At 46.9% G+C, this 27,161-nt stretch overlaps 1 protein-coding gene across 3 annotated transcripts in view; it reads right to left on the minus strand.

Annotated features, from left to right (window-relative positions):
* LOC122370458 overlaps nucleotides 1-27,161 on the minus strand; it is a 39,014-nt gene extending 11,853 nt beyond the window's left edge. Inside the window, exons 1-2 of one of the 3 annotated variants that reach the window (XM_043346108.1) lie at nucleotides 27,059-27,140; nucleotides 24,254-24,290 (exon numbers count right to left, since the gene is read on the minus strand). The gene's annotated coding sequence lies outside the window, so the exon portion shown is untranslated. Of the gene's footprint in view, nucleotides 1-23,778; nucleotides 23,802-24,253; nucleotides 24,291-27,058 lie in introns of those variants that run through there. The other 2 variants (XM_043346110.1, XM_043346113.1) reach the window with 2 other exon arrangements.

A 27,161-nucleotide genomic window follows, 5' to 3' on the forward strand; every position in this document is an offset into this window, starting at 1 on the left:
GCCACATATTATACTTTGCCCCTAGAGGCATTCAGATTCACTTTCAGAATCACATTCGGACCCCCTTAGATTTTCATAAAAACTGGTCCACGGGTACAGTTTTGGACGCTGATTCCAATGGTGAAGTCTGTTTTTCGCCACATATTATATTTTGGCCCCTAGAGGCATTCAAAGTTTTTTTGGGCGAAGGGGGACCCCCTTAGATTTTCATTAAAACTGGTCCATGGGTACAGTTTTGGACGCTGATTCCAACGGTGAAGTCTGTTTTTTGCCACATATTATACTTTGGCCCCTAGAGGCATTCAAAGTTTTTTGGGGAAGGGGGACCCCCTTAGATTTTCATAAAAACTGGTCCATGTGTACAGTTTTGGACGCTGATTCCAACGGTGAAGTCTGTTTTTCGCCACATATTATACTTTGGCCCCTAGAGGCATTCAAAGTTTTTTGGGGAAGGGGGACCCCCTTAGATTTTCATAAAAACTGGTCCATGGGTACAGTTTTGGACGCTGATTCCAATGGTGAAGTCTGTTTTTTCGCCACATATTATACTTTGGCCCCTAGAGGCATTCAAAGTTTTTTTTGGGCGAAGGGGGACCCCCTTAGATTTTCATAAAAACTGGTCCATGGGTACAGTTTTGGACGCTGATTCCAATGGTGAGGTCTGTTTTTCGCCACATAGTATACTTTGGCCCCTAGAGGCATTCAAAGTTTTTTTGGGGCGAAGGGGGACCCCCTTAGATTTTCATAAAAACTGGTCCATGTGTACAGTTTTGGATGCTGATTCCAACGGTGAAGTCTGTTTTTCGCCTCATATTATACTTTGGCCCCTAGAGGCATTCAAAGTTTTTTGGGCGAAGGCCGGGACCCCCTTAGATTTTCATAAAAACTGGTCCATGGGTACAGTTTTGGACGCTGATTCCAATGGTGAAGTCTGTTTTTCGCCACATATTATACTTTGGCCCCTAGAGGCATTCAAAGTTTTTTGGGGAAGGGGGACCCCCTTAGATTTTCATAAAAACTTGTCGATGTGTACAGTTTTGGACGCTGATTCCCATGGTGAAGTCTGTTTTTCGCCACATATTATACTTTGCCCCTAGAGGCATTCAGATTCATTTTCAGAATCACATTCGGACCCCCTTAGATTTTCATAAAAACTGGTCCACGGGTACAGTTTTGGACGCTGATTCCAATGGTGAAGTCTGTTTTTCGCCACATATTATATTTTGGCCCCTAGAGGCATTCAAAGTTTTTTTTGGGCGAAGGGGGACCCCCTTAGATTTTCATTAAAACTGGTCCATGGTTACAGTTTTGGACGCTGATTCCAACGGTGAAGTCTGTTTTTCGCCACATATTATACTTTGGCCCCTAGAGGCATTCAAAGTTTTTTGGGGAAGGGGGACCCCCTTAGATTTTCATAGAAACTGGTCCATGGGTACAGTTTTGGACGCTGATTCCAATGGTGAAGTCTGTTTTTCGCCACATATTATACTTTGGCCCCTAGAGGCATTCAAAGTTTTTTTTTGGGCGAAGGGGGACCCCCTTAGATTTTCATAAAAACTGGTCCATGGGTACAGTTTTGGACGTTGATTCCAATGGTGAAGTCTGTTTTTCGCCACATGTTATACTTTGGCCCCTAGAGGCATTCAAAGTTTTTTTGGGGGAAGGGGGACCCCCTTAGATTTTCATAAAAACTGGTCCATGGGTACAGTTTTGGACGCTGATTCCAATGGTGAAGTCTGTTTTTCGCCACATATTATACTTTGGCCCCTAGAGGCATTCAAAGTTTTTTTTGGGCGAAGGGGGACCCCCTTAGATTTTCATAAAAACTGGTCCATGGGTACAGTTTTGGACGCTGATTCCCATGGTGAAGTCTGTTTTTCGCCACATATTATACTTTGTCCCTAGAGGCATTCAGATTCACTTTCAGAATCACATTCGGACCCCCTTAGATTTTCATAAAAACTGGTCCATGGGTACAGTTTTGGACGCTGATTCCAATGGTGAAGTCTGTTTTTCGCCACATATTATACTTTGGCCCCTAGAGGCATTCACAGTTTTTTTGGGGCGAAGGGGGACCCCCTTAGATTTTCATAATAACTGGTCCATGTGTACAGTTTTGGACGCTGATTCCAACGGTGAAGTCTGTTTTTCGCCACATATTATACTTTGGCCCCTAGAGGCATTCAAAGTTTTTTGGGGGAAGGGGGACCCCCTTAGATTTTCATAAAAACTGGTCCATGGGTACAGTTTTGGACGCTGATTCCAATGGTGAAGTCTGTTTTTCGCCACATATTATACTTTGGCCCCTAGAGGCATTCAAAGTTTTTTTTTGGGCGAAGGGGGACCCCCTTAGATTTTCATAAAAACTGGTCCATGAGTACAGTTTTGGACGCTGATTCCAATGGTGAAGTCTGTTTTTCGCCACATATTATACTTGGCCCCTAGAGGCATTCAAAGTTTTTTTGGGGCGAAGGGGGACCCCCTTAGATTTTCATAAAAACTGGTCCATGTGTACAGTTTTGGACGCTGATTCCAACGGTGAAGTATGTTTTTCGCCACATATTATACTTTGGCCCCTAGAGGCAGGAATCAGCGTCCAAAACTGTACCCATGGACCAGTTTTTATGAAAATCTAAGGGGGTCCCCCTTCCCCCAAAAAACTTTGAATGCCTCTAGGGGCCAAAGTATAATATGTGGCGAAAAACAGACTTCACCGTTGGAATCAGAGTCCAAAACTGTACACATGGACCAGTTTTTATGAAAATCTAAGGGGGTCCCCCTTCGCCCCAAAAAAACTTTGAATGCCTCTAGGGGCCAAAGTATAATATGTGGCGAAAAACAGACTTCACCATTGGAATCAGCGTCCAAAACTGTACCCATGGACTAGTTTTTATGAAAATCTAAGGGGGTCCCCCTTCGCCCAAAAAAAACTTTGAATGCCTCTAGGGGCCAAAGTATAATATGTGGCGAAAAACAGACTTCACCATTGGAATCAGCGTCCAAAACTGTACCCATGGACCAGTTTTTATGAAAATCTAAGGGGGTCCGAATGTGATTCTGAAAGTGAATCTGAATGCCTCTAGGGGCAAAGTATAATATGTGGCGAAAAACAGACTTCACCATGGGAATCAGCGTCCAAAACTGTACACATGGACAAGTTTTTATGAAAATCTAAGGGAGTCCCCCTTCCCAAAAAACTTTGAATGCCTCTAGGGGCCAAAGTATAATATGTGGCGAAAAACAGATTTCACCATTGGAATCAGCGTCCAAAACTGTACCCATGGATCAGTTTTTATGAAAATCTAAGGGGGTCCCCCTTTGCCCAAAAAAAAACTTTGAATGCCTCTAGGGGCCAAAGTATAATATGTGGCGAAAAACAGACTTCACCATTGGAATCAGCGTCCAAAACTGTACCCTTGGACCAGTTTTTATGAAAATCTAAGGGGGTCCCCCTTCCCCCAAAAAAAATTTGAATGCCTCTAGGGGCCAAAGTATAATATGTGGCGAAAAACAGACTTCACCGTTGGAATCAGCGTCCAAAACTGTACACATGGACCAGTTTTTATGAAAATCTAAGGGGGTCCCCCTTCGCCCAAAAAAAACTTTGAATGCCTCTAGGGGCCAAAGTATAATATGTGGCGAAAAACAGACTTCACCATTGGAATGAGCGTCCAAAACTGTACCCATGGACCAGTTTTTATGAAAACCTAAGGGGGTCCCCCTTCGCCCAAAAAAAACTTTGAATGCCTCTAGGGGCCAAAGTATAATATGTGGCGAAAAACAGACTTCACCATTGGAATCAGCGTCCAAAACTGTACCCATGGACCAGTTTTTATGAAAATCTAAGGGGTCCCCCTTCCCCAAAAAAACTTTGAATGCCTCTAGGGGCCAAAGTATAACATGTGGCGAAAAACAGACTTCACCATTGGAATCAACGTCCAAAACTGTACCCATGGACCAGTTTTTATGAAAATCTAAGGGGGTCCCCCTTCGCCCAAAAAAAAACTTTGAATGCCTCTAGGGGCCAAAGTATAATATGTGGCGAAAAACAGACTTCACCATTGGAATCAGCGTCCAAAACTGTACCCATGGACCAGTTTCTATGAAAATCTAAGGGGGTCCCCCTTCCCCAAAAAACTTTGAATGCCTCTAGGGGCCAAAGTATAATATGTGGCGAAAAACAGACTTCACCGTTGGAATCAGCGTCCAAAACTGTAACCATGGACCAGTTTTAATGAAAATCTAAGGGGGTCCCCCTTCGCCCAAAAAAAACTTTGAATGCCTCTAGGGGCCAAAATATAATATGTGGCGAAAAACAGACTTCACCATTGGAATCAGCGTCCAAAACTGTACCCGTGGACCAGTTTTTATGAAAATCTAAGGGGGTCCGAATGTGATTCTGAAAATGAATCTGAATGCCTCTAGGGGCAAAGTATAATATGTGGCGAAAAACAGACTTCACCATTGGAATCAGCGTCCAAAACTGTACCCATGGACCAGTTTTTATGAAAATCTAAGGGGGTCCCCCTTCCCCCAAAAAAACTTTGAATGCCTCTAGGGGCCAAAGTATATGTGGCGAAAAACAGACTTCACCATTGGAATCAGCGTCCAAAACTGTACACATGGACCAGTTTTTATGAAAATCTAAGGGGGTCCCCCTTCGCCCAAAAAAACTTTGAATGCCTCTAGGGGCCAAAGTATAATATGTGGCGAAAAACAGACTTCACCGTTGGAATCAGCGTCCAAAACTGTACCCTTGGACCAGTTTTTATGAAAATCTAAGGGGATCCCCCTTCGCCCCAAAAAAACTTTGAATGCCTCTAGGGGCCAAAGTATAATATGTGGCGAAAAACAGACTTCACCGTTGGAATCAGCGTCCAAAACTGTACACATGGACCAGTTTTTATGAAAATCTAAGGGGGTCCCCCTTCGCCCCAAAAAAACTTTGAATGCCTCTAGGGGCCAAAGTATAATATGTGGCGAAAAACAGACTTCACCATTGTAATCAGCGTCCAAAACTGTACCCATGTACCAGTTTTTATGAAAATCTAAGGGGGTCCCCCTTCGCCCAAAAAAAAACTTTGAATGCCTCTAGGGGCCAAAGTATAATATGTGGCGAAAAACAGACTTCACCATTGGAATCAGCGTCCAAAACTGTACCCATGGACAAGTTTTTATGAAAATCTAAGGGGGTCCCCCTTCCCCCAAAAAAACTTTGAATGCCTCTAGGGGCCAAAGTATAATATGTGGCGAAAAACAGACTTCACCGTTGGAATCAGCGTCCAAAACTGTACCCTTGGACCAGTTTTTATGAAAATCTAAGGGGGTCCCCTTCGCCCCAAAAAAACTTTGAATGCCTCTAGGGGCCAAAGTATAATATGTGGCGAAAAACAGACTTCACCGTTGGAATCAGCGTCCAAAACTGTACACATGGACCAGTTTTTATGAAAATCTAAGGGGGTCCCCCTTCGCCCGAAAAAAAAACTTTGAATGCCTCTAGGGGCCAAAGTATAATATGTGGCGAAAAACAGACTTCACCATTGGAATCAGCGTCCAAAACTGTACCATTGGACCAGTTTTTATGAAAATCTAAGGGGGTCCCCCTTCCCCAAAAAACTTTGAATGCCTCTAGGGGCCAAAGTATAATATGTGGCGAAAAACAGACTTCACCGTTGGAATCAGCGTCCAAAACTGTACACATGGACCAGTTTTTATGAAAATCTAAGGGGGTCCCCCTTCGCCCCAAAAAAACTTTGAATGCCTCTAGGGGCCAAAGTATAATATGTGGCGAAAAACAGACTTCACCATTGGAATCAGCGTCCAAAACTGTACCCATGTACCAGTTTTTATGAAAATCTAAGGGGGTCCCCCTTCCCCCAAAAAACTTTGAATGCCTCTAGGGGCCAAAGTATAATTTGTGGCGAAAAACAGACTTCACCGTTGGAATCAGCGTCCAAAACTGTACACATGGACCAGTTTTTATGAAAATCTAAGGGGGTCCCCCTTCGCCCCAAAAAAACTTTGAATGCCTCTAGGGGCCAAAGTATAATATGTGGCGAAAAACAGACTTCACCATTGGAATCAGCGTCCAAAACTGTACCCATGTACCAGTTTTTATGAAAATCTAAGGGGGTCCCCCTTCGCCCAAAAAAAACTTTGAATGCCTCTAGGGGCCAAAGTATAATATGTGGCGAAAAACAGACTTCACCATTGGAATCAGCTTCCAAAACTGTACCCATGGACCAGTTTTTATGAAAATCTAAGGGGGTCCCCCTTCCCCAAAAAAAACTTTGAATGCCTCTAGGGGCCAAAGTATAATATGTGGCGAAAAACAGACTTCACCATTGGAATCAGCGTCCAAAACTGTACACATGGACCAGTTTTTATGAAAATCTAAGGGGGTCCCCCTTCGCCCAAAAAAAAACTTTGAATGCCTCTAGGGGCCAAAGTATAATATGTGGCAAAAAACAGACTTCACCGTTGGAATCAGCGTCCAAAACTGTACAGATGGACCAGTTTTTATGAAAATCTAAGGGGGTCCGAATGTGATTCTGAAAGTGAATCTGAATCTGAGGCTGTCTTGACAGACGTCCCGTAAGTGGTCTTTAGGCATACGAGTCAATGCAGAGGTCAACTTAACGGTCTCTCCTCCCTAAACTAAGAAAGATACAGAAACTCGATTACCATCATTCGATAGTCCTTGAATGTATTTACAACACATAGGAAATTTAAGGTCTTGACGTTTTTAATCTGGCCGCCAGATGGCGCCAAATTTGACATATATTCGCGCCACCTGGTGGGCAGTTGTAGAAGTTCGACGAAAATGCGGTTCTAACATGTTGTAGCCACATCAATTCTGCATCGAATGACACTAGAAACTTGAAGATCAATTCAGTCGTTTTGAGTCTAAAAGCTTCTAAAGAGACCAATGTTTGGCTATACACCCCTTAAGTGGTCTTTAGGCATACGAGTCAATACAGAGGTCAACTTAACGGTCTCTCCTGCCTAAACTAAGAAAGATACAGAAACCCGGTTACCGCCATTCGATAGTCCTTGAATGTATCTACAACTTAGAGGAAATTCTAGGTCTTGACGTTTTTAGTCTGGCCGCCAGATGGCACCAAGCTTGACATATATTTGCGCCACCTGGTGGGCAGTTCTAGAAGCTTGACGAAAATGCGGTTCTAACATGTTGTAGCCACGTCAATTCTGCATCGACTGACACTAGAAACTTGAAGATCAATTCAGTCGTTTTGAGTCTAGAAGCTTCTAAAGAGGCCAATGTTTGTCTATACATCCCTTAAGTGGTTTTTAGGCATACGAGTCAATACAGAGGTCAACTTAACGGTCTCTCCTGCCTAAACTAAGAAAGATACAGAAACCCGGTTACCGCCATTCGATAGTCCTTGAATCTATCTACAACATATAGGAAATTCAAGGTCTTGACGTTTTTGGTCTGGCCACCAGATGGCGCCAAACATGACATATATTTGCGCCTACTGGTGGGCAGTTGTAGAAGCTCGACGAAAATGCGGATCTAACATGTTTGTAGCCATATCAATTCTGCATCGACTGACACTAGAAACTTGAAGATCGGTTCAGTCGTTTTGAGTCTAGAAGCTTCTAAAGAGACCAATGTTTGGCTATGCACCCCTTAAGTGGTCTTTAGGCATACGAGACTAGTCAGGAGACCTTACCTTTGGGAATCGTTCGCTACCTTTGGCTTGCAGAGCGTTTTCCGTCGTTTGGCCTGATGTTGACCTGGAAGGTCATGACTCTGGATGTCACGAATCTTGGTGAAGGTATTCTGTGAATCGGGGATTCGTTTGAGACCTTAACTTTGGTAATCGGCCGGTAACTTTGGCGTGTAGGGCGCTTTCTGTCATTTTACCTTGTTGTTGACCTGGAAGGTCATGACCTTTGAGGTCATGAACGTTGGAGAAGGTAGTTCGTGAACTGTGGAATCGTTTGAGACCTTAACTTTAGTAATCGGTCGCTAATTTTGTCGTGCAGAGCGGTTTCCGTTGTTTGACCTTGATGTTGACCTGGAAGGTAACGACATTGGAGGTCATGAACCTCGGTGGAGGTAGTCCGTGAATCGGGGAATCGTTTGAGACCGTTTGAGACCTTAACTTTGGTAATCGGTCGTTAAGTTTGGCGTGTAGGGCGCTTTCTGTGATTTGACCTTGGTGCTGACCTGGAAGGTCATGACTTTGAGGGTCATAAACCTCGGTGAATGTAGTCCGTGAATCGGGGAATCGTTTGACACCTTAAATTTGGAAATCGGTCGCTAACTTCGGCGTGCAGAGCGGTTGCCGTCGTTTGACCTTGATATTGACCTGGAAGGTCATGACCTTGTAGGTCACGAACCTTGGCGAAGGTAGTCCGTGAATCGGGGAATCGTTGGAGACCTTAGCTTTCTTATTCGCTTGGTAACGTCAAAAACGTCAAGACCTTGAATTTCCTATATGTTATAGATACATTCAAGGACTATCGAATGGTGGTAACGGGATTTCTGTATCTTTCTTAGTTTAGGCAGGAGAGACCGTTAAGTTGACCTCTGAATTGACTCGCATGCCTAAAGACTACTTAAGGGGTGCATAGACAAACATAGGTCTCTTTAGAAGCTTCTATATTCAATACGACTACACCGATCCTCAAGTTTCTAGTGTCATTCGATGCAGAATTGATGTGGCTACAACATGTTAGAACCGCAATTTCGTCGAATTTCTACAACTGCCCACCGGGTGGCGCAAATATATGTCGACTTTGGCGCCATCTGGCGGCCAGACCAAAAACGTCAAGACCTTGACTTTCCTATATGTTGTAGATACATTCAAGGACTATTGAATCGCGGTAATCGGGTTTCTGTATCTTTCTTAGTTTAGGCAGGAGAGACCGTTAAGTTGACCTCTGTATTGACTCGTATGCCTAAAGACCACTTAAGGGGTGTATAGACAAACATTGGTCTATTTAGAAGCTTTTAGACTCAAAACGACTGAATTGATCTTCAAGTTTCTAGTGTCATTCGATGCAGAATTGATGTGGCTACAACATGTTAGAACCGCAATTTCGTCGAATTTCTACAACTGCCCACCAGGTGGCGCAAATATATGTCAAATTTGCCGCCATCTGGCGGCCAGACCAAAAACGTCAAGACCTTGAATTTCCTATGTGTTGTAGATACATTCAAGAACTATCGAATGGTGGTAACCGGGTTTCTGTATCTTTCTTAGTTTAGGCAAGAGACCGTTAAGTTGACCTCTGCATTGACTCGTATGCCTAAAGACCACTTACGGGGTGTATAGCCAAACATTGGCCTCTTTAGAAGCTTCTAGACTCAAAACGACTATGTGCACGCATGCGTATATCTGGAAAAGTCTTTGATGTCGGTCAAAAGGAGCACTATTTTCGTGTTCAGGAGGTCAAGGAGCATCATTCCTGTGATTTTCAGCGAAATCGAAGGGGTCCGCCCAACGTGCCATATGCAACATATGCAATTTGAATGTGCACGCATGCGTATATCTGGAAAAGTCTTTGATGTCGGTCAAAAGTAGCACTGTTTTCGTGTTCAGGAGGTCAAGGAGCATCATTCCTGTGATTTTGAGCGAAATCAAAGGGATCCGCCCAACATGCCATATGCAACATATGCAATTTGAATGTGATGTCCGTCAAGACAGCCCAGATTCAGCCCAGATTCAGCCCGGATTCAGCCCAGATTCGGGACACCTCCGATCAAGCTGAAACTCGCACACAATGTAGGCCATGACATGCCCAATCCACAGTCCAAGTCATTCGGTGGCACTCCCAGCCGTTTGACCTACAGAGGTCAGCAAAGGTCACGTGGCCTAAATTTGCACAGCAGATTGTGGCCCACCCAGTAGAGCTAGAGCGCTAAAAGTGGCACCAATCGACTTGCCAGCATCTAATCTTACTTTCCCAACACTCTTTTGACCTCTCAAGGTCATGCGATGACCTAAGGTCATTTGTGGGCTATGTCGAAAATACACTTGCACAGCAGTTTTCGAGTAGATGGATTGACCGAATTCCAAATCAAAGCACATCATCGGGTAGCCCTCAGGCCGTAGTAACTTTCCTTGAAAACCGCTTTTCGATATGTGACCCCGTTTGACCTCGGCAGGTCAAAATGTGCAAATAAACGACACACAATACGTCGCAGCCCGGATTCAGCCCAGATTCGGGACACCTCCGATCAAGCTGAAACTCGCACACAATGTAGGCCATGACATGCTTAATCCACAGTACAAGTCATTCGGTGGCACTCCCAGCCGTTTGACCTACAGAGGTCAGCAAAGGTCACGTGGCCCAAATTTGCACAGCAGATTGTGGCCCACCCAGTAGAGCTAGAGCGCTAAAAATGGCACCAATCGACTCGCCAGCATCTAATCTTACTTTCCCAGCACTCATTTGACCTCTCAAGGTCATGCGATGACCTAAGGTCATTTGTGGGCTATGTCGAAAATACACTTGCACAGCAGTTTTCGAGTAGATGGATTGACCGAATTCAAAATCAAAGCAAATCATCGGGTAGCCCATAGGCCGTAGTAACTTTCCTTAAAAACCGCTTTTCGATATGTGACCCCGTTTGACCTCGGCAGGTCAAAATGTGCAAATAAACGACACTCAATACTTCGCAGCCCGGATTCAGCCCAGATTCGGGACACCTCCGATCAAGCTGAAACTCGCACACAATGTAGGCCATGACATGCCCAATCCACAGTCCAAGTCATTCGGTGGCACTCCCAGCCGTTTGACCTACAGAGGTCAGCAAAGGTCACGTGGCCCAAATTTGCACAGCAGATTGTGGCCCACCCAGTACAGCTAGAGCGCTAAAAAAGGCACCAATCGACTCGCCAGCATATAATCTTACTTTCCCTAAACTCATTTGACCTCTCAAGGTCATGCGATGACCTAAGGTCATTTGTGGGCTATGTCGAAAATACACTTGCACAGCAGTTTTCGAGTAGATGGACTGACCGAATTCCAAATCAAAGCACATCATCGGGTAGCCCATAGGCCGTAGTAACTTTCCTTAAAAACCGCTTTTCGATATGTGACCCAGTTTGACCTCGGCAGGTCAAAATGTGCAAATAAACGACACACAATACGTCGCAGCCCGGATTCAGCCCAGATTCGGGACACCTTCGATCAAGCTGAAACTCGCACACAATGTAGGCCATGACATGCCCAATCCACAGTACAAGTCATTCGGTGGCACTCCCAGCCGTTTGACCTACAGAGGTCAGCAAAGATCACGTGGCCCAAATTTGCAAAGCAGATTGTGGCCCACCCAATAGAGCTAGAGCGCTAAAAATGGCACCAATCGACTCGCCAGCATCTAATCTTACTTTCCCAACACTCCTTTGACCTCTCAAGGTCATGCGATGACCTAAGGTCATTTGTGGGCTATGTCGAAAATACACTTGCACAGCAGTTTTCGAGTAGATGGATTGACCGAATTCCAAATCAAAGCACATCGTCGGGTAGCCCATAGGCCGTAGTAACTTTCCTTAAAAACCGCTTTTCGATATGTGTCATCGTTTGACCTCGGCAGGTCAAAATGTGCAAATAAACGACACTTAATACGACGCAGCCCGAATTCAGCCCAGATTCGGGACACCTCCGATCAAGCTGAAACTCGCACACAATGTAGGCCATGACATGCCCAATCCACAGTCCAAGTCATTCGGTGGCACTCCCAGCCGTTTGACCTACAGAGGTCAGCAAAGGTCACGTGGCCCAAATTTGCACAGCAGATTGTGGCCCACCCAGTAGAGCTAGAGCGCTAAAAACGGCACCAATCGACTCGCCAGCATCTAATCTTACTTTCCCAACACTCATTTGACCTCTCAAGGTCATGCGATGACCTAAGGTCATTTGTAGGCTATGTCGAAAATACACTTGCACAGCAGTTTTCGAGTAGATGGATTGACCGAATTCAAAATCAAAGCACATCATCGGGTAGCCCATAGGCCGTAGTAACTTTCCTTGGATTGGACATGTCATGGCCTACATTGTGTGCGAGTTTCAGCTTGATCGGAGGTGTCCCGAATCTGGGCTGAATCCGGGCTGCGACGTATTGAGTGTCGTTTATTTGCACATTTTGACCTGCCGAGGTCAAACGGGGTCACATATCGAAAAGCCGTTTTTAAGGAAAGTTACTACGGCCTATGGGCTACCCGATGATGTGCTTTGATTTGGAATTCGGTCAATCCATCTACTCGAAAACTGTTGTGCAAGTGTATTTTCGACATAGCCCACAAATGACCTTAGGTCATCGCATGACCTTGAGAGGTCAAAGGAGTGTTGGGAAAGTAAGATTAGGTGCTGGCGAGTCGATTGGTGCCATTTTTAGCGCTCTAGCTGTACTGGGTGGGCCACAATCTGCTGTGCAAATTTGGGCCACGTGACCTTTGCTGACCTCTGTAGGTCAAACGGCTGGGAGTGCCACCGAATGACTTGGACTGTGGATTGGACATGTCATGGCCTACATTGTGTGCGAGTTTCAGCTTGATCGGAGGTGTCCCGAATCTGGGCTGAATCCGGGCTGCGACGTATTGAGTGTCGTTTATTTGCACATTTTGACCTGCCGAGGTCAAACGGGGTCACATATCGAAAAGCGGTTTTTAAGGAAAGTTACTACGGTCTATGGGCTACCCGATGATGTGCTTTGATTTGGAATTCGGTCAATCCATCTACTCGAAAACTGCTGTGCAAGTGTATTTTCGACATAGCCCACAAATGCCCTTAGGTCATCGCATGACCTTGAGAGGTCAAATGAGTGTTGGGAAAGTAAGATTAGATGCTGGCGAGTTGATTGGTGCCATTTTTAGCGCTCTGGCTCTACTGGGTGGGCCACAATCTGCTGTGCAAATTTGGGCCACGTGACCTTTGCTGACCTCTGTAGGTCAAACGGCTGGGAGTGCCACCGAATGACTTGGGCTGTGGATTGGGCATGTCATGGCCTACATTGTGTGCGAGTTTCAGCTTGATCGGAGGTGTCCCGAATCTGGGCTGAATCCGGGCTGAGACGTATTAAGTGTCGTTTATTTGCACATTTTGACCTGCCGAGGTCAAACGGGGACACATATCGAAAAGCGGTTTGTAAGGAAAGTTACTACGGCCTATGGGCTACCCGATGATGTGCTTTGATTTGGAATTCGGTCAATCCATCTACTCGAAAACTGCTGTGCAAGTGTATTTTCGACATAGCCCACAAATGACCTTAGGTCATCGCATGACCCTGAGAGGTCAAAGGAGTGTTGGGAAAGTAAGATTAGATGCTGGCGAGTCGATTGGTGCCATTTTTAGCGCTCTAGCTCTACTGGGTGGGCCACAATCTGCTGTGCAAATTTGGGCCACGTGACCTTTGCTGACCTCTGTAGGTCAAACGGCTGGGAGTGCCACCGAATGACTTGTACTGTGGATTGGGCATGTCATGGCCTACATTGTGTGCGAGTTTCAGCTTGATCGGAGATGTCCCGAATCTGGGCTGAATCCGGGCTGCGACGCATTGAGTGTCGTTTATTTGCACATTTTGACCTGCCGAGGTCAAACGGGGTCACATATCGAAAAGCGGTTTTTAAGGAAAGTTAGTACGGTCTATGGGCTACCCGATGATGTGCTTTGATTTGGAATTCGGTCAATCCATCTACTCGAAAACTGCTGTGCAAGTGTATTTTCGACATAGCCCACAAATGACCTTAGGTCATCGCATGACCTTGAGAGGTCAAATGAGTGTTGGGAAAGTAAGATTAGATGCTGGCGAGTCGTTTGGTGCCATTTTTAGCGCTCTAGCTCTACTGGGTGGGCCACAATCTGCTGTGCAAATTTGGGCCACGTGACCTTTGCTGACCTATGTAGGTCAAACGGCTGGGAGTGCCACCGAATGACTTGGACTGTGGATTGGGCATGTCATGGCCTACATTGTGTGCGAGTTTCAGCTTGATCGGAGGTGTCCCGAATCTGGGCTGAATCCGGGCTGCGACGTATTGTGTGTCGTTTATTTGCACATTTTGACCTGCCGAGGTCAAACGGGGTCACATATCGAAAAACGGTTTTTAAGGAAAGTTACTACGGCCTATGGGCTACCCGATGATGTGCTTTGATTTGGAATTCGGTCAATCCATCTACTCGAAAACTGCTGTGCAATTGTATTTTCGACATAGCCCACAAATGACCTTAGGTCATCGCATGACCTTGAGAGGTCAAATGAGTGTTGGGAAAGTAAGATTAGATGCTGGCGAGTCGATTGGTGCCATTTTTAGCGCTCTAGCTCTACTGGGTGGGCCACAATCTGCTGTGCAAATTTGGGCCACGTGACCTTTGCTGACCTCTGTAGGTCAAACGGCTGGGAGTGCCACCGAATGACTTGTACTTTGGATTGGGCATGTCATGGCTTACATTGTGTGCGAGTTTCAGCTTGATCGGAGGTTTCCCGAATCTGGGCTGAATCCGGGCTGCGACGTATTGTGTGTCGTTTATTTGCACATTTTGACCTGCCGAGGTCAAACGGGGTCACATATCGAAAAGCGGTTTTTAAGGAAAGTTACTACGGCCTAAGGGCTACCCGATGATGTGCTTTGATTTGGAGTTCGGTCAATCCATCTACTCGAAAACTTTTGTGCAAGTGTATTTTCGACATAGTCCACAAATGACCTTAGGTCATCGCATGACCTTGAGAGGTCAAAGGAGTGTTGGGAAAGTAAGATTAGATGCTGGCGAGTCGATTGGTGCCATTTTTAGCGCTCTAGCTCTACTGGGTGGGCCACAATCTGCTGTGCAAATTTGGGCCACGTGACCTTTGTTGACCTCTGTAGATCAAACGGCTGGGAGTGCCACCGAATGACTTGGACTGTGGATTGGACATGTCATGGCCTACATTGTGTGCGAGTTTCAGCTTGATCGGAGGTGTCCCGAATCTGGGCTGAATCCGGGCTGCGACGTATTGTGTGTCGTTTATTTGCACATTTTGACCTGCCGAGGTCAAACGGGGTCACATATCGAAAAGCGGTTTTTAAGGAAAGTTACTACGGCCTATGGGCTACTCGATGATGTGCTTTGATTTGGAATTCGGTCAATCCATCTACTCGAAAACTGCTGTGCAAGTGTATTTTCGACATAGCCCACAAATGACCTTAGGTCATCGCATGACCTTGAGAGGTCAAATGAGTGTTGGGAAAGTAAGATTAGATGCTGGCGAGTCGATTGGTGCCATTTTTAGCGCTCTAGCTCTACTGGGTGGGCCACAATCTGCTGTGCAAATTTGGGCCACGTGACCTTTGCTGACCTCTGTAGGTCAAACGGCTGGGAGTGCCACCGAATGACTTGTACTGTGGATTGGGCATGTCATGGCCTACATTGTGTGCGAGTTTCAGCTTGATCGGAGGTGTCCCGAATCTGGGCTGAATCCGGGCTGCGACGTATTGTGTGTCGTTTATTTGCACATTTTGACCTGCCGAGGTCAAACGGGGTCACATATCGAAAAGCGGTTTTTAAGGAAAGTTACTACGGCCTAAGGGCTACCCGATGATGTGCTTTGATTTGGAATTCGGTCAATCCATCTACTCGAAAACTGCTGTGCAAGTGTATTTTCGACATAGCCCACAAATGACCTTAGGTCATCGCATGACCTTGAGAGATCAAAAGAGTGTTGGGAAAGTAAGGTTATATGCTGGCGAGTCGATTGGTGCCATTTTTAGCGCTCTAGCTCTGCTGGGTGGGCCACAATCTGCTGTGCAAATTTGGGCCACGTGACCTTTGCTGACCTCTGTAGGTCAAACGGCTGGGAGTGCCACCGAATGACTTGGACTGTGGATTGGGCATGTCATGGCCTACATTGTGTGCGAGTTTCAGCTTGATCGGAGGTGTCCCGAATCTGGGCTGAATCCGGGCTGAATCTGGGCTGAATATGGGCTGTCTTGACGGACATTTTGAATGTGCACGCATGCGTATATCTGGAAAAGTATTTGATGTCGGTCAAAAGGAGCACTATTTTCGTGTTCAGGAGGTCAAGGAGCATCATTCCTGTGATTTTGAACGAAATCGAAGGGGTCCGCCCAACGTGCCATATGCAACATATGCAATTTGAATGTGCACGCATGCGTATATCTGGAAAAGTCTTTGATGTCGGTCAAAAGTAGCACTGTTTTCGTGTTCAGGAGGTTAAGGAGCATCATTCCTGTGATTTTGAACGAAATCGAAGGGGTCCGCCCAACGTGCCATATGCAACATATGCAATTTGAATGTGCACGGATGCGTATATCTGGAAAAGTCTTTGATATCGGTCAAAAGGAGCACTATTTTCGTGTTCAGGAGGTCAAGGAGCATCATTCCTGTGATTTTCAGCAATATCGAAGGGGTCCGCCCAACGTGCCATATGCAACATATGCAATTTGAATGTGCACGCATGCGTATATCTGGAAAAGTCTTTGATGTCGGTCAAAAGTAGCACTGTTTTCGTGTTCAGGAGGTCAAGGAGCATCATTCCTGTGATTTTGAGCGAAATCGAAGGGGTCCGCCCAACGTGCCATATGCAACATATGCAATTTGAATGTGCACGCATGCGTATATCTGGAAAAGTCTTTGATGTCGGTCAAAAGTAGCACTGTTTTCGTGTTCAGGAGGTCAAGGAGCATCATTCCTGTGATTTTGAGCGAAATCAAAGGGATCCGCCCAACATGCCATATGCAACATATGCAATTTGAATGTGCACGCATGCGTATATCTGGAAAAGTATTTGATGTCGGTCAAAAGGAGCACTATTTTCGTGTTCAGGAGGTCAAGGAGCATCATTCCTGTGATTTTGAACGAAATCGAAGGGGTCCGCCCAACGTGCCATATGCAACATATGCAATTTGAATGTGCACGGATGCGTATATCTGGAAAAGTCTTTGATGTCGGTCAAAAGGAGCACTATTTTCGTGTTCAGGAGGTCAAGGAGCATCATTCCTGTGACTTTGAACGAAATCGGAGGGGTCCGGCAAGTTCACTTTAGGTGGAGAAATCTGAATATCACTTGTATTTGCCTCTTGGCTTTGCTCAATAGGTTTATCGACTGTTTTTCGCCCTTTGGTCTAACAATGCCTCTGGTGCTCAAGTATATTGTTATTGCAGTATGTATAGCTAATGTCCTTCATAAATACGAGGCTGTCACGTGTAAAACGACTCCAAAAAGTGAGAAAAATTGCATGACTTTGAACGACCTTGAACTTTAGAGACTTCTCCTGAGAAAACTATGCGACCGCGTTTGATGCAAATTAGTTTTTTGTAAAGAACTACTGAGTCTTAATCATTTCTGAAACTTTCTTGAAATTTGATGAGGTCCGATTTTTCTGGGAAGTTTACTAACCAGAATATTGTACTAGTAAAACAAACGTGAATAACTTGGAAAATACTTAATGTCGGTAAATAAAAAGATGATTTTTGCACTAAGGAGCTCATGGTCTATCTGCTGTGCAATTTTCAGCCAAATCGAAGGGGTCCGCGAATGTGCACGCGAATCTGAATGTGAATATGATGCAACTATATGCACGTAACTATATGCACGTTCAGAATGCAGGCACCCCAGCCTCAGCTTGACATCAACCAATCAGCATGCTGCTTCCATCCAATGGGTTTTAACTACCTACCTTGGTTAATGGTCAAGGCATATATAGCCTTGGTCAAGGCATAATAAGCTTCCACATCCAACAATATTTTCATAGAATATAGCTCGTCCTATATCAAGATAAAAAATATTTTTTAAAGGTTTTATTTTCTTTGCTGATGATTTTAAGCACAAAAAAATCATAAATCATTGCAAAAAAAACTAATTTCTATAATCTATATTTGGGAAAATGAACTTTTCCCTTTAACCCGCGCCCCGTAGGGGGGGGGGCCTTTTCCGTCGATATCTCCTAAACTGTAGCGGCGCTGCTCCACCGCTGGTCAAGTGATATTTAGTGGTTGCGACTCACTGAAGTCGCGGCGTCAGCTGCGCGGCAGAGACGTATTTGCTTTTCACCGGCGGCGTGGTCGAGGACGCCATTTTCGCTTTGGCAGTCATCATGCCATGAACAGAGTTTGGCACCCGGCCAGATTCGGGACAGAGTATGTATGAATCAAAGAATATTGTCGTTTTGTTACCTATGTATCAGCTTATGTTGTTACCTATGGATAAAATCTGTGATATCGTTTCCATACGTTGATTTCTCACGTTGATAACCGATTTACCTAATTTACCTATATTTCGGATGTTTTTCATGCTCATAAGTCACTTAGTGTTATGATTTATGTTCATATTTATGATGTGCGTTTCTTTCTGTGTGTTTCTCAGGTTTTCTACGTTACACCTGCGTTACACCTGTGTTACACCTGTCACCTACGCAGTTACCCAATAGAATCTGAAAACTAACAACCTGTTTACCTGCCAAAGCCGTATCAGTAGAAAACTCTCCTTGTATCGGCCCAATGTAGTTTTTAACCAGTGTCATTTTTCCTGTACTAAATAATGCTGAAACCTGTTCCAATTCTCATGTAGAATTTGTAGTTCGTAGATGTCGCCCCACTAACCAGTCCCAGAACATGGCGGACTCAAATCAAGGCAACATTGACACGACAAGAGTGAGAAAGATGACAGAGGCTGGCAAAGCCTATCAGCTGAGCTTGAAACAAGATGTCTACAAGAAATGTGAAAGGAGTCTAATCAAGGTGGGAAATGAGATTGTAAAGGCACTAGAAGAAACAGAAACAAGTGGCACAAGACAAGATGAAGCTCTTCGAACCGCCTACATCTCATGGAAAAGGAACTATGTCATGTTCGTGCAAACAGAAGCAGATCTACGAGCTCTATTAGATGAAGACGCCAAGGAACCACACACAGAAGAGCACAGGCAAGTCCTCTGCAAGTTCAACGAGATGAAACTGAAGATGGAAAACAAACTGGAACCAACAGACCCAACACACAAGGCAGCTGTTGCTCCGTCAGCATCAGGCAGATCCTCAGGCTCTGTTCGCTCCCGAATAGGTCTTCTGCGTCTGGAGGAGGGACAGAGAAGAGCAGAGTTGATGGCAAAGGAAGCAGCTACGAAGCAACGCCTAGCCATCGAACGACAGCAACAGGAGTTGAAGTGGAAGATGGAGCAGCTGCAAGTAGAAGAGGAAAAGAGCATCCTGGAGGCTAAGAGTGCAGCACTGCTGAAGTTCGAGGAAGGTGAGGGGATGTGCGCTCAGGAGTCAACACAGCTGCTGCCAGCAACCCGTCTCATCACCTCCACTGGTGAGACAGCACAGCTGCCGTCAGCAGGCCACTTCAACGCCTGCACCGACGAGACAGCACAGCTGCTGTCAGCAGGCCGCTTCAACACCTGCACTGATGAGACAACACAGCTGCTGTCAACGACTCGCTTCAACGCCTCCACTGATGCGACAGCACAGCTGCCGCCAGCAACCCACCTCAATGTCTCATCTGATGCTGCAAGGGATGTTACTGCATCCATGCCCATGCTTCCTCCCTATCCTGTTCCACAGGCTGGAGCTGTTGCAGGGCCTGGAGACATCAGTAATCAGCAACCTGCAAGAGACCAACTCAACCAGTCATCCTCAGCAGTTGACGTTCTGTCAACCCTGGCGAAGCTCCTCACTGAGAAGAACAACGAGAACCGCCTGCCAGTCTTGGAGCCTGAACTGTTCACTGGTAACATCGAGAAGTTTCCAGTCTGGATCAAAGGGTTTGAAACCTACGTGGAACACAGAACTTCATGCCCATAGAACGGCTCCACTTCTTGGGAAGATATACTGACGGCGCCGCCCACAGTGCAATCGCCGGGTTCTTACATCTAAGAACAAGCGACGCCTACACCAAGGCCAAAGAGAAATTGGTCAGTCGGTATGGCAACGACTACCTGCTGGCGAACTCGTACTCCAAGCGACTGCGAGACTGGCCGGTGATCAGAGGAGGAGACAACAAGGGACTTCAACAGTTGGCAGACTTCCTGGAACACTGTCTGATGGCCTCAAGTGCCATTGCTGGTATGAGGACGCTGGACGACCCGTACACAGTGCAACTGGTGCTGAAGAAATTGCCATACTACGTCTCCGACAGGTGGAAACGCGTCGTGGACAGTAGCGTGTTCGGGCGCTCTCCTCGGTACCCAACGTTTGCAGCGTTCGTGGACTTCATAACCACCGAAGCTCGGATCGCGTGCGGTCCTGTCAGCATGCAGATGGAAGGTGAAGCTGACACCAGGGGAGCAAGACCTCGAGGAAAGGTGCACACCTTCTCATCGTCCGCTGAGGTCTGCAACGCGTGTGGTCATCAGAGTAACCCAGCGAGAGAGAAGTCTGTCACCAGAAGCAGACAGTGTGTCATCTGTGGTGCTGACCACTCAGTGACTGCATGCAGCAAGTTCATCAAGATGACGCTCACAGACAGAAGACACGCAGTTGAAGAGAAGAGGCTGTGCCGAGGCTGCCTGCGACCCGGCCACATGTGGCGTGACTGCCGCAGGAAAGAGAGGTGTTCAGTCTGTCAGCGTCTCCACCCATCTCTGCTGCACGATGACGTCATCCAAATCAAGACAAAGGAAGACACACGGAAGACATCGCAAGCAAGAGAGTCGCAACAGCGTGCGTCCCCGGAGACGTCAGCAAAAGCGACAACATTGCGATCCAGTCTAGGCGACATGCAGGAGCACAACTCATCTCACTGTCACACAATGATCGTGCCAGTGAAGGTCTTCCACAGGCACCGTCCGGAGCGCGCGCTCATCACGTACGCGCTACTGGACGCCCAGTCGGACGCCAGCTTCATGACTGACTCAGTCTGCAAGACGCTACAAGTCAGCGGCTCAGAAGTAGAGCTGGAACTCAGTACCATGGCCGGCACGACATCATTCTCAAGTCAGTTAGTGAAGGATCTTCGCATCGAGAGTCTGGCTGACGGCAGTGTAACAGATCTTCCAGACATGTACACTCGTGCTCACATACCAGCTGATCGCAGTCTGATACCGCAACCCAAAACCTGCGAGAAGTGGCCCCATCTCCGCCAGCTTGCAGACGACATCCACGACGAGTTCGCGGATGCGGAGATCGGTCTACTGCTCGGCATTAACTGTGCCAGAGCCATCAAGCCCAGAGAGATCATCCCTGGAGACAACGACGACCCGTGGGCGGTGAGAACGATGCTCGGCTGGGGAATAGTGGGACTCGTCGCCAACAGGGTGCAAGAGATACGACAGTCAACCAACCCAGAACAGTGGCTCTACATAGAGTCCAAGATGAACCCAGCAGACCTCGCCTCTAGAGGTGCAACAGTCGCCGAGCTGATTGAGAGCAGTCTCTGGTGGCACGGACCACCATTCCTGACAGCCCAGCAGAACCTGCCAGTAACGAAGGAACAGTTCGGCGTAGCGGACGAAGATCCAGAAGTCAAGCGGTCCACGTTCCAGACAGTGACCAGCCAGAAGCAAGAGAAGAAGAAGAAGATGACTAAACAAGAGGCAAAGGAGAAGAAGATGACGAAGGAGAATGAGGAGAAGATGTCAAAAGAGAAGACGATGATGAAGGAAGTCAACGAGCTCTGCGCATCCAGTGAAGGAGATGAGAACCTGACGCCTGTCACACCACAAGATGAAAGCCACAAGGTGACGGGTGAACGGTCTAAGGACAAGCAAGATGCCGCAGAAGCTCCAATGTCCGACCTACCGAGAAGAATGACGTACTTCTCCAACTGGCACCGAGCCAAGAAGTCTGTAGCGCTCTGCGTACGCTACAAGCATGTACTAGTAGCAAAAGTGAACGCCGGTCGGTGCACAACAGCAAAAGTCTACAGTCAGGATCTACGAGTCGGCAAGCCCCTCACGGTGGAGGAGCTCCATCGCGGAGAAACCGAGATCCTGAAAGCAACACAGAAGGAGGCGTTTCAAGATGAGTACGCGCTCCTTAGCACAGCAAAAAATGAAAAGAAGTTCTCCAAGAAGTCGCGTCTCTTCCGCCTGGATCCGTATTTGGACAAGGACGGAGTTATTCGCGTCGGTGGCCGGATCAGCAAAAGCGCGATGCCACCAGAAGTCAGTCACCCAGCGATTCTACCTAGGCACAGTCACGTCACAGAGCTGCTAGTGAAGCACTACCACGAGAAGACGGGCCACTCTGGCCGAGGTTCGACGCTCAATGAACTCCGAGCGGCCGGCTACTGGATTGTCGGCGGCCGTTCTGCTGTGAGCAGCCACATTCTGAGCTGCGTCACATGCAGGCGGCTACGAGGCAATCGTCAACAGCCGCCCACTAACATACGTGTCAAGCTCTCCAGACGAAACGCTTACGCCCCTCAGCCCCAATCAGATACTAACTCTCAAAGGTCGAGTAGCAACCCCCTATCCAGGGTCCTTCACCCCCGTAGACTTGTACGTCCGACAACGCTGGCGGCGGGTCCAGTTCCTGGCGAACCAGTTCTGGACGAGGTGGAGGAGGGAGATCTTAACGACAGCGGCGATGCAAGAGCGCCAGAAATGGCAGCACCGGCGGCCTAACCTTCGTCCGGGCGACGTCGTCTCGGTGATGGACGACGCAGAGCCGCGGCCGCGCTGGCCGCTCGGTCGGGTTGTCAACGTGCACCCGGGCGCGGACGGCCTTGTCCGCAAGGTCTCGGTGCAGATCGGTGGAAGCTTGAAGATTCGGCCAGTGAGCCGGGTGATCCTCCTCATGCGGACTGATTCACAGCCAGAGCCCAGCTGTCTGCATACCGAGAGTGATTCCCGGCCGAGGAGCCCTGAGTGAATACTCGCGTGTGAGCGACGATAGCCGTCGTAGCAGAAGTGCCGTTTTTTGTTGTTGGATGTTCGTAGTGTGTTAAGGAATTTGCAACTTGCAAATTGGGGAGCCATGTAGCGGCGCTGCTCCACCGCTGGTCAAGTGATATTTAGTGGTTGCGACTCACTGAAGTCGCGGCGTCAGCTGCGCGGCAGAGACGTATTTGCTTTTCACCGGCGGCGTGGTCGAGGACGCCATTTTCGCTTTGGCAGTCATCATGCCATGAACAGAGTTTGGCACCCGGCCAGATTCGGGACAGAGTATGTATGAATCAAAGAATATTGTCGTTTTGTTACCTATGTATCAGCTTATGTTGTTACCTATGGATAAAATCTGTGATATCGTTTCCATACGTTGATTTCTCACGTTGATAACCGATTTACCTAATTTACCTATATTTCGGATGTTTTTCATGCTCATAAGTCACTTAGTGTTATGATTTATGTTCATATTTATGATGTGCGTTTCTTTCTGTGTGTTTCTCAGGTTTTCTACGTTACACCTGTGTTACACCTGTCACCTACGCAGTTACCCAATAGAATCTGAAAACTAACAACCTGTTTACCTGCCAAAGCCGTATCATAAACGGCTGGAGATATCGCCACCAAACTTTCAGGACCCCTCCGGGCATCAATTGTACACATGGTGACCAAAAATTTTTCCAGAGGCTATGATAGGTTGGCCATAAATGACGTCAGTATGACGTCATGTTCTGCCATTTTCGACCGAAAAAGACCTTCGCGAGAAGAGCTGTCATGCCTACAGCTTTGAAGATACAGAAAAATTATCCAAATATAAAAGGTGTAGAATTGACAGAGCTACAAAACTGCTATCTCGGATTTTTGAAATTTTTTTAGTTTTGACCCCCAAAAATCAAAAATGCAATTTTTTGGATATATTCGCCAAAAATCCAAAAAGTTTTTTTGAGTTTCGAAAAAAAAACGGAATATATGTTAGAGTACCTACCGTCTTCTATCTACATACCAAATTTCAGATCGATATCTCGTTTTTTGGCCAAGTTATAGCGAAAAAAAACTGTTCAAAAATGATGACGTCAAATTTACAAACTCAATTTTTGGGAGTTCTAGACCACGTAGGGCAAAACAAAGACCACCATTGAACTCCCCGTGACGAGCTACATCGAATGGATACTCATTTTATGCAAAAATATCAACTTTGAAATTTGACCTAATTTGACCTGACCTTGACCTGACCAGACTGACCTTCACCAAAACGTGACCTAAGCTGGTCCCAAGGGCTGCCTGATCCACATAATCGCATTTGTCATGTAAAATGAACCATAAAACATGTATCACATGACACTTCAATATTGTGACCCCCAGTGACCTGACCTCTGTGACCTGACCTGGTGTCAGTGACCTAAGATAGCGAAGTATGTGTTTGATGAACAATGTACCATCGATGGATTTCAATAACTTACCAATTTACTTGATTTCACAACACATTTCTTGAAATGCCTGTGAACGGTGAAAATCTGAGGGGTGTTCACGGGCACCGCACACTGCTGCGTGCGGTGTGTGCGGTGCGTTCAGCAGGCGTGGGGGTAGGGGATGGGTAGGCGGCTCTGACGTCACGGCTGCGTGCGGTGGACGGTCCGCTGTGGCCAGTCCCGACCGGCCACAGCGATCGCTGTGTGCGGTGACGGAAGGCTGACGTAGGGACGCAGTGGGCGGAGCTTGGAGGCTGTGTGCGGTCCGACCGCACACAGGGCCCGTGAACAGCCCTCTGACCTTTGACCTGACCTGTGACGTCATCGGTTTGACCTAGGTCAATGAAATTTGGTCACAAGGTAGTTCCCCGGTGGGGCTATCGAACGCCGTTTGAATTTTGAAAATTGGCCGGTAAATTTCCGAGATCTTAGGGGGGGCCGAAAAATGGCCCCCACACGGGTGGTAGGGTCGGCCTGTGGCCCTACGGGGCGCGGGTTAAGCTTACACATAATCCTATATTTAAGATAAATTATATCTAAATACAATTAATAATCGAGACAATTTTTTTGTAAAACTGGATTAACATGTGCCATGGAAACATAGGCTGAGGTAGGAGGTAGTCAATATTAAAACAACGATCGCAAGCTGTACGGAACTTGCTAGGTAAACCAATATACTTATACTTCCTTATACTTATAATGTGCGGAATTTTGAAAGGCCACTTGGCCTCAAGGATCCGGTCCTATCGAGCTCCTTGCAGTTGCAATGCCTTGACTCAGTCGTTAAGATGAGTTGTGTATTTCGAATGTGCCCAGTGTTTGTCCAGTCTGGCTTTGAATGCGTTTAGGCTGGGAGCGTCGACGACTGATGGCGGTAGTGCATTCCAATCGTTGATGACGCGGACGGAGAAGACATTTCGACGCACTCGGGAGACGGCCCTCGGTTTTGACAGCTTCCATCGGTGTCCGCGGGTGTTGCCTGCCACCGCCGCCGCGAAGAACCTCTCCGCCTCGAGGTCGATCCCCTGTCTCAGCACCTGGTAGACAGTTATCATGTCACCACGGCGACGGCGGTGGTAGAGAGACGGCATGTCGAGGATCCGGAGCCTCTCCTCATACGGCTGATTTCGGATGGTGGCGACCAGCTTCGTGGCCCTCCTCTGAACCTTTTCTACGCGCCTCTGGTCCTCCCGATTGAAGGGTCCCCAGATGGAATTGGCATATTCAAGGTGAGGCCGCACCATCGTTCGGAACAGCAGAGGCAGAGTGTTCTCATCTAGAAGGGCAAAACTTCGGCGGATCACGGACAGGATGTGCGAAGCCTTCGTAATCGCTGCAGCTGCCTGGTCGCGGAACTTGAGTTGATGGTCGACGTAGATCCCGAGGTCCTTCTCCACCGAGGTCTGGTCCAGCTGTGTGTCACCCATGCAGTAGACGTGGTTGCCATTGCGGGGGCCCAGACAGTGCTGGAAATGAGGCCGCTTTCTGGTCCCGGCGTTTTATTCACCGGGCGGGTTAAAGGGACTATCCCACCTTCTAGAATGTTGTTAAAACCAGTTAAATTGTGCCCGACTTTATAGATTGGATGCCCAGGAACACGGTTCTGGCATTTATTTTTCATTAAACATCTTAGGCTTCCCATATTCCAAACACAAACTTTCAAATATGTGACGTCACAGCCCAAAATTACCTCCTTCCCCAGGCCACAGCCCACATTACTGTCATAAAGCTGATTCTTTTTACTCTGTAGGCACCACAACAAAGTTCAGACCAAGTTTTAAGCGATTTTTCAACGAACAAACCCATTTAAATCAGAATGACTAAACGAGGTGACGTCACACTAACGGTCGCTCCATGTTGAAGATAGGGCCTTGTGCAAGGCCCATTTTCAAATGAAGAGAACAAATTTCTTCAACACCAAGAGGCCGCAGGGGTTGCAACCTAGATAGATAGTGGTTTCTGAACCTCGCCGCAAACTTGGCTATCTCAACTCAAACCCCATGTTAAAGGTGGGATAGTCCCTTTAATCCCGTCCAGCGTTTAGCCTTTCGGGTCCCACTCAGGGTCGCAGTTGTCTTCGTCGCTCGCCCAAGTCGAGATGCAAAGTTAATAGTCACACGAAGCTTATTTAGGGCCAGCCAGACAGCTTAGCCTGGAGTTACCGCTAAAAATACGCATATAACTAGATGAAAGAAAAGGGTCGAAGTCGTATATTCAGAGGCCCCAAATAAACTTCGTGTGACTTTAAACTTTGCATCTCGAATGGGCCGAGCGGCGAAAACAACCGCGGCTCTGAGAGAGTCCCGAAAGGCTAAGCGCTAGACGGGGCTAACCCACCCGGAGAATAAAACGCCGGGACCAGAAAGCGGCCTCATTTCCAGCACTGGGCCCAGATGCAGTGACTTGCACTTTGCTCTGTTGAAGGGCAGCTGCCAACGCTCCGACCATTCAACAAGCATATCTAGGTCGGCTTGGAGGCTGAGAACGTCTGATGCCCGGCTGACACTCCTGTAAATTTTCGTGTCGTCTGCGAACATCTTGATAGAGGACGCGACTTCGCCTTATAATATCATATCAAAACATATATTAAAGTTATATGGTGATTTCTTGAAAGTTGTACTGCTCTTGAAAGGGTTTCATGAAGAACGTGAATAAGAAGCTGAATAAAAGTCACTGCTGAAATGGGCTTCAAATGAGATATTGGCTTGGTTGATTTATGGCATTACAATGAAGCAATGTTGATGTTGATAATCGCATTGTGTTGATTCGCATATCATTCCAAAGAAGTTGCCATACTGTACAACTCAGCACTTCAATGAATCAATCACATTTAAGTCAATCACATTTAAATGAATAAAAATTATTTTGAATTCCACCACTGAACTCTATAATGTTATGT

The sequence above is a fragment of the Amphibalanus amphitrite genome, unplaced genomic scaffold (genome assembly GCF_019059575.1).
Source record: "Amphibalanus amphitrite isolate SeventyFive unplaced genomic scaffold, NRLGWU_Aamphi_draft 001133F_arrow, whole genome shotgun sequence".
Classification (NCBI taxonomy): domain Eukaryota; kingdom Metazoa; phylum Arthropoda; class Thecostraca; order Balanomorpha; family Balanidae; genus Amphibalanus; species Amphibalanus amphitrite.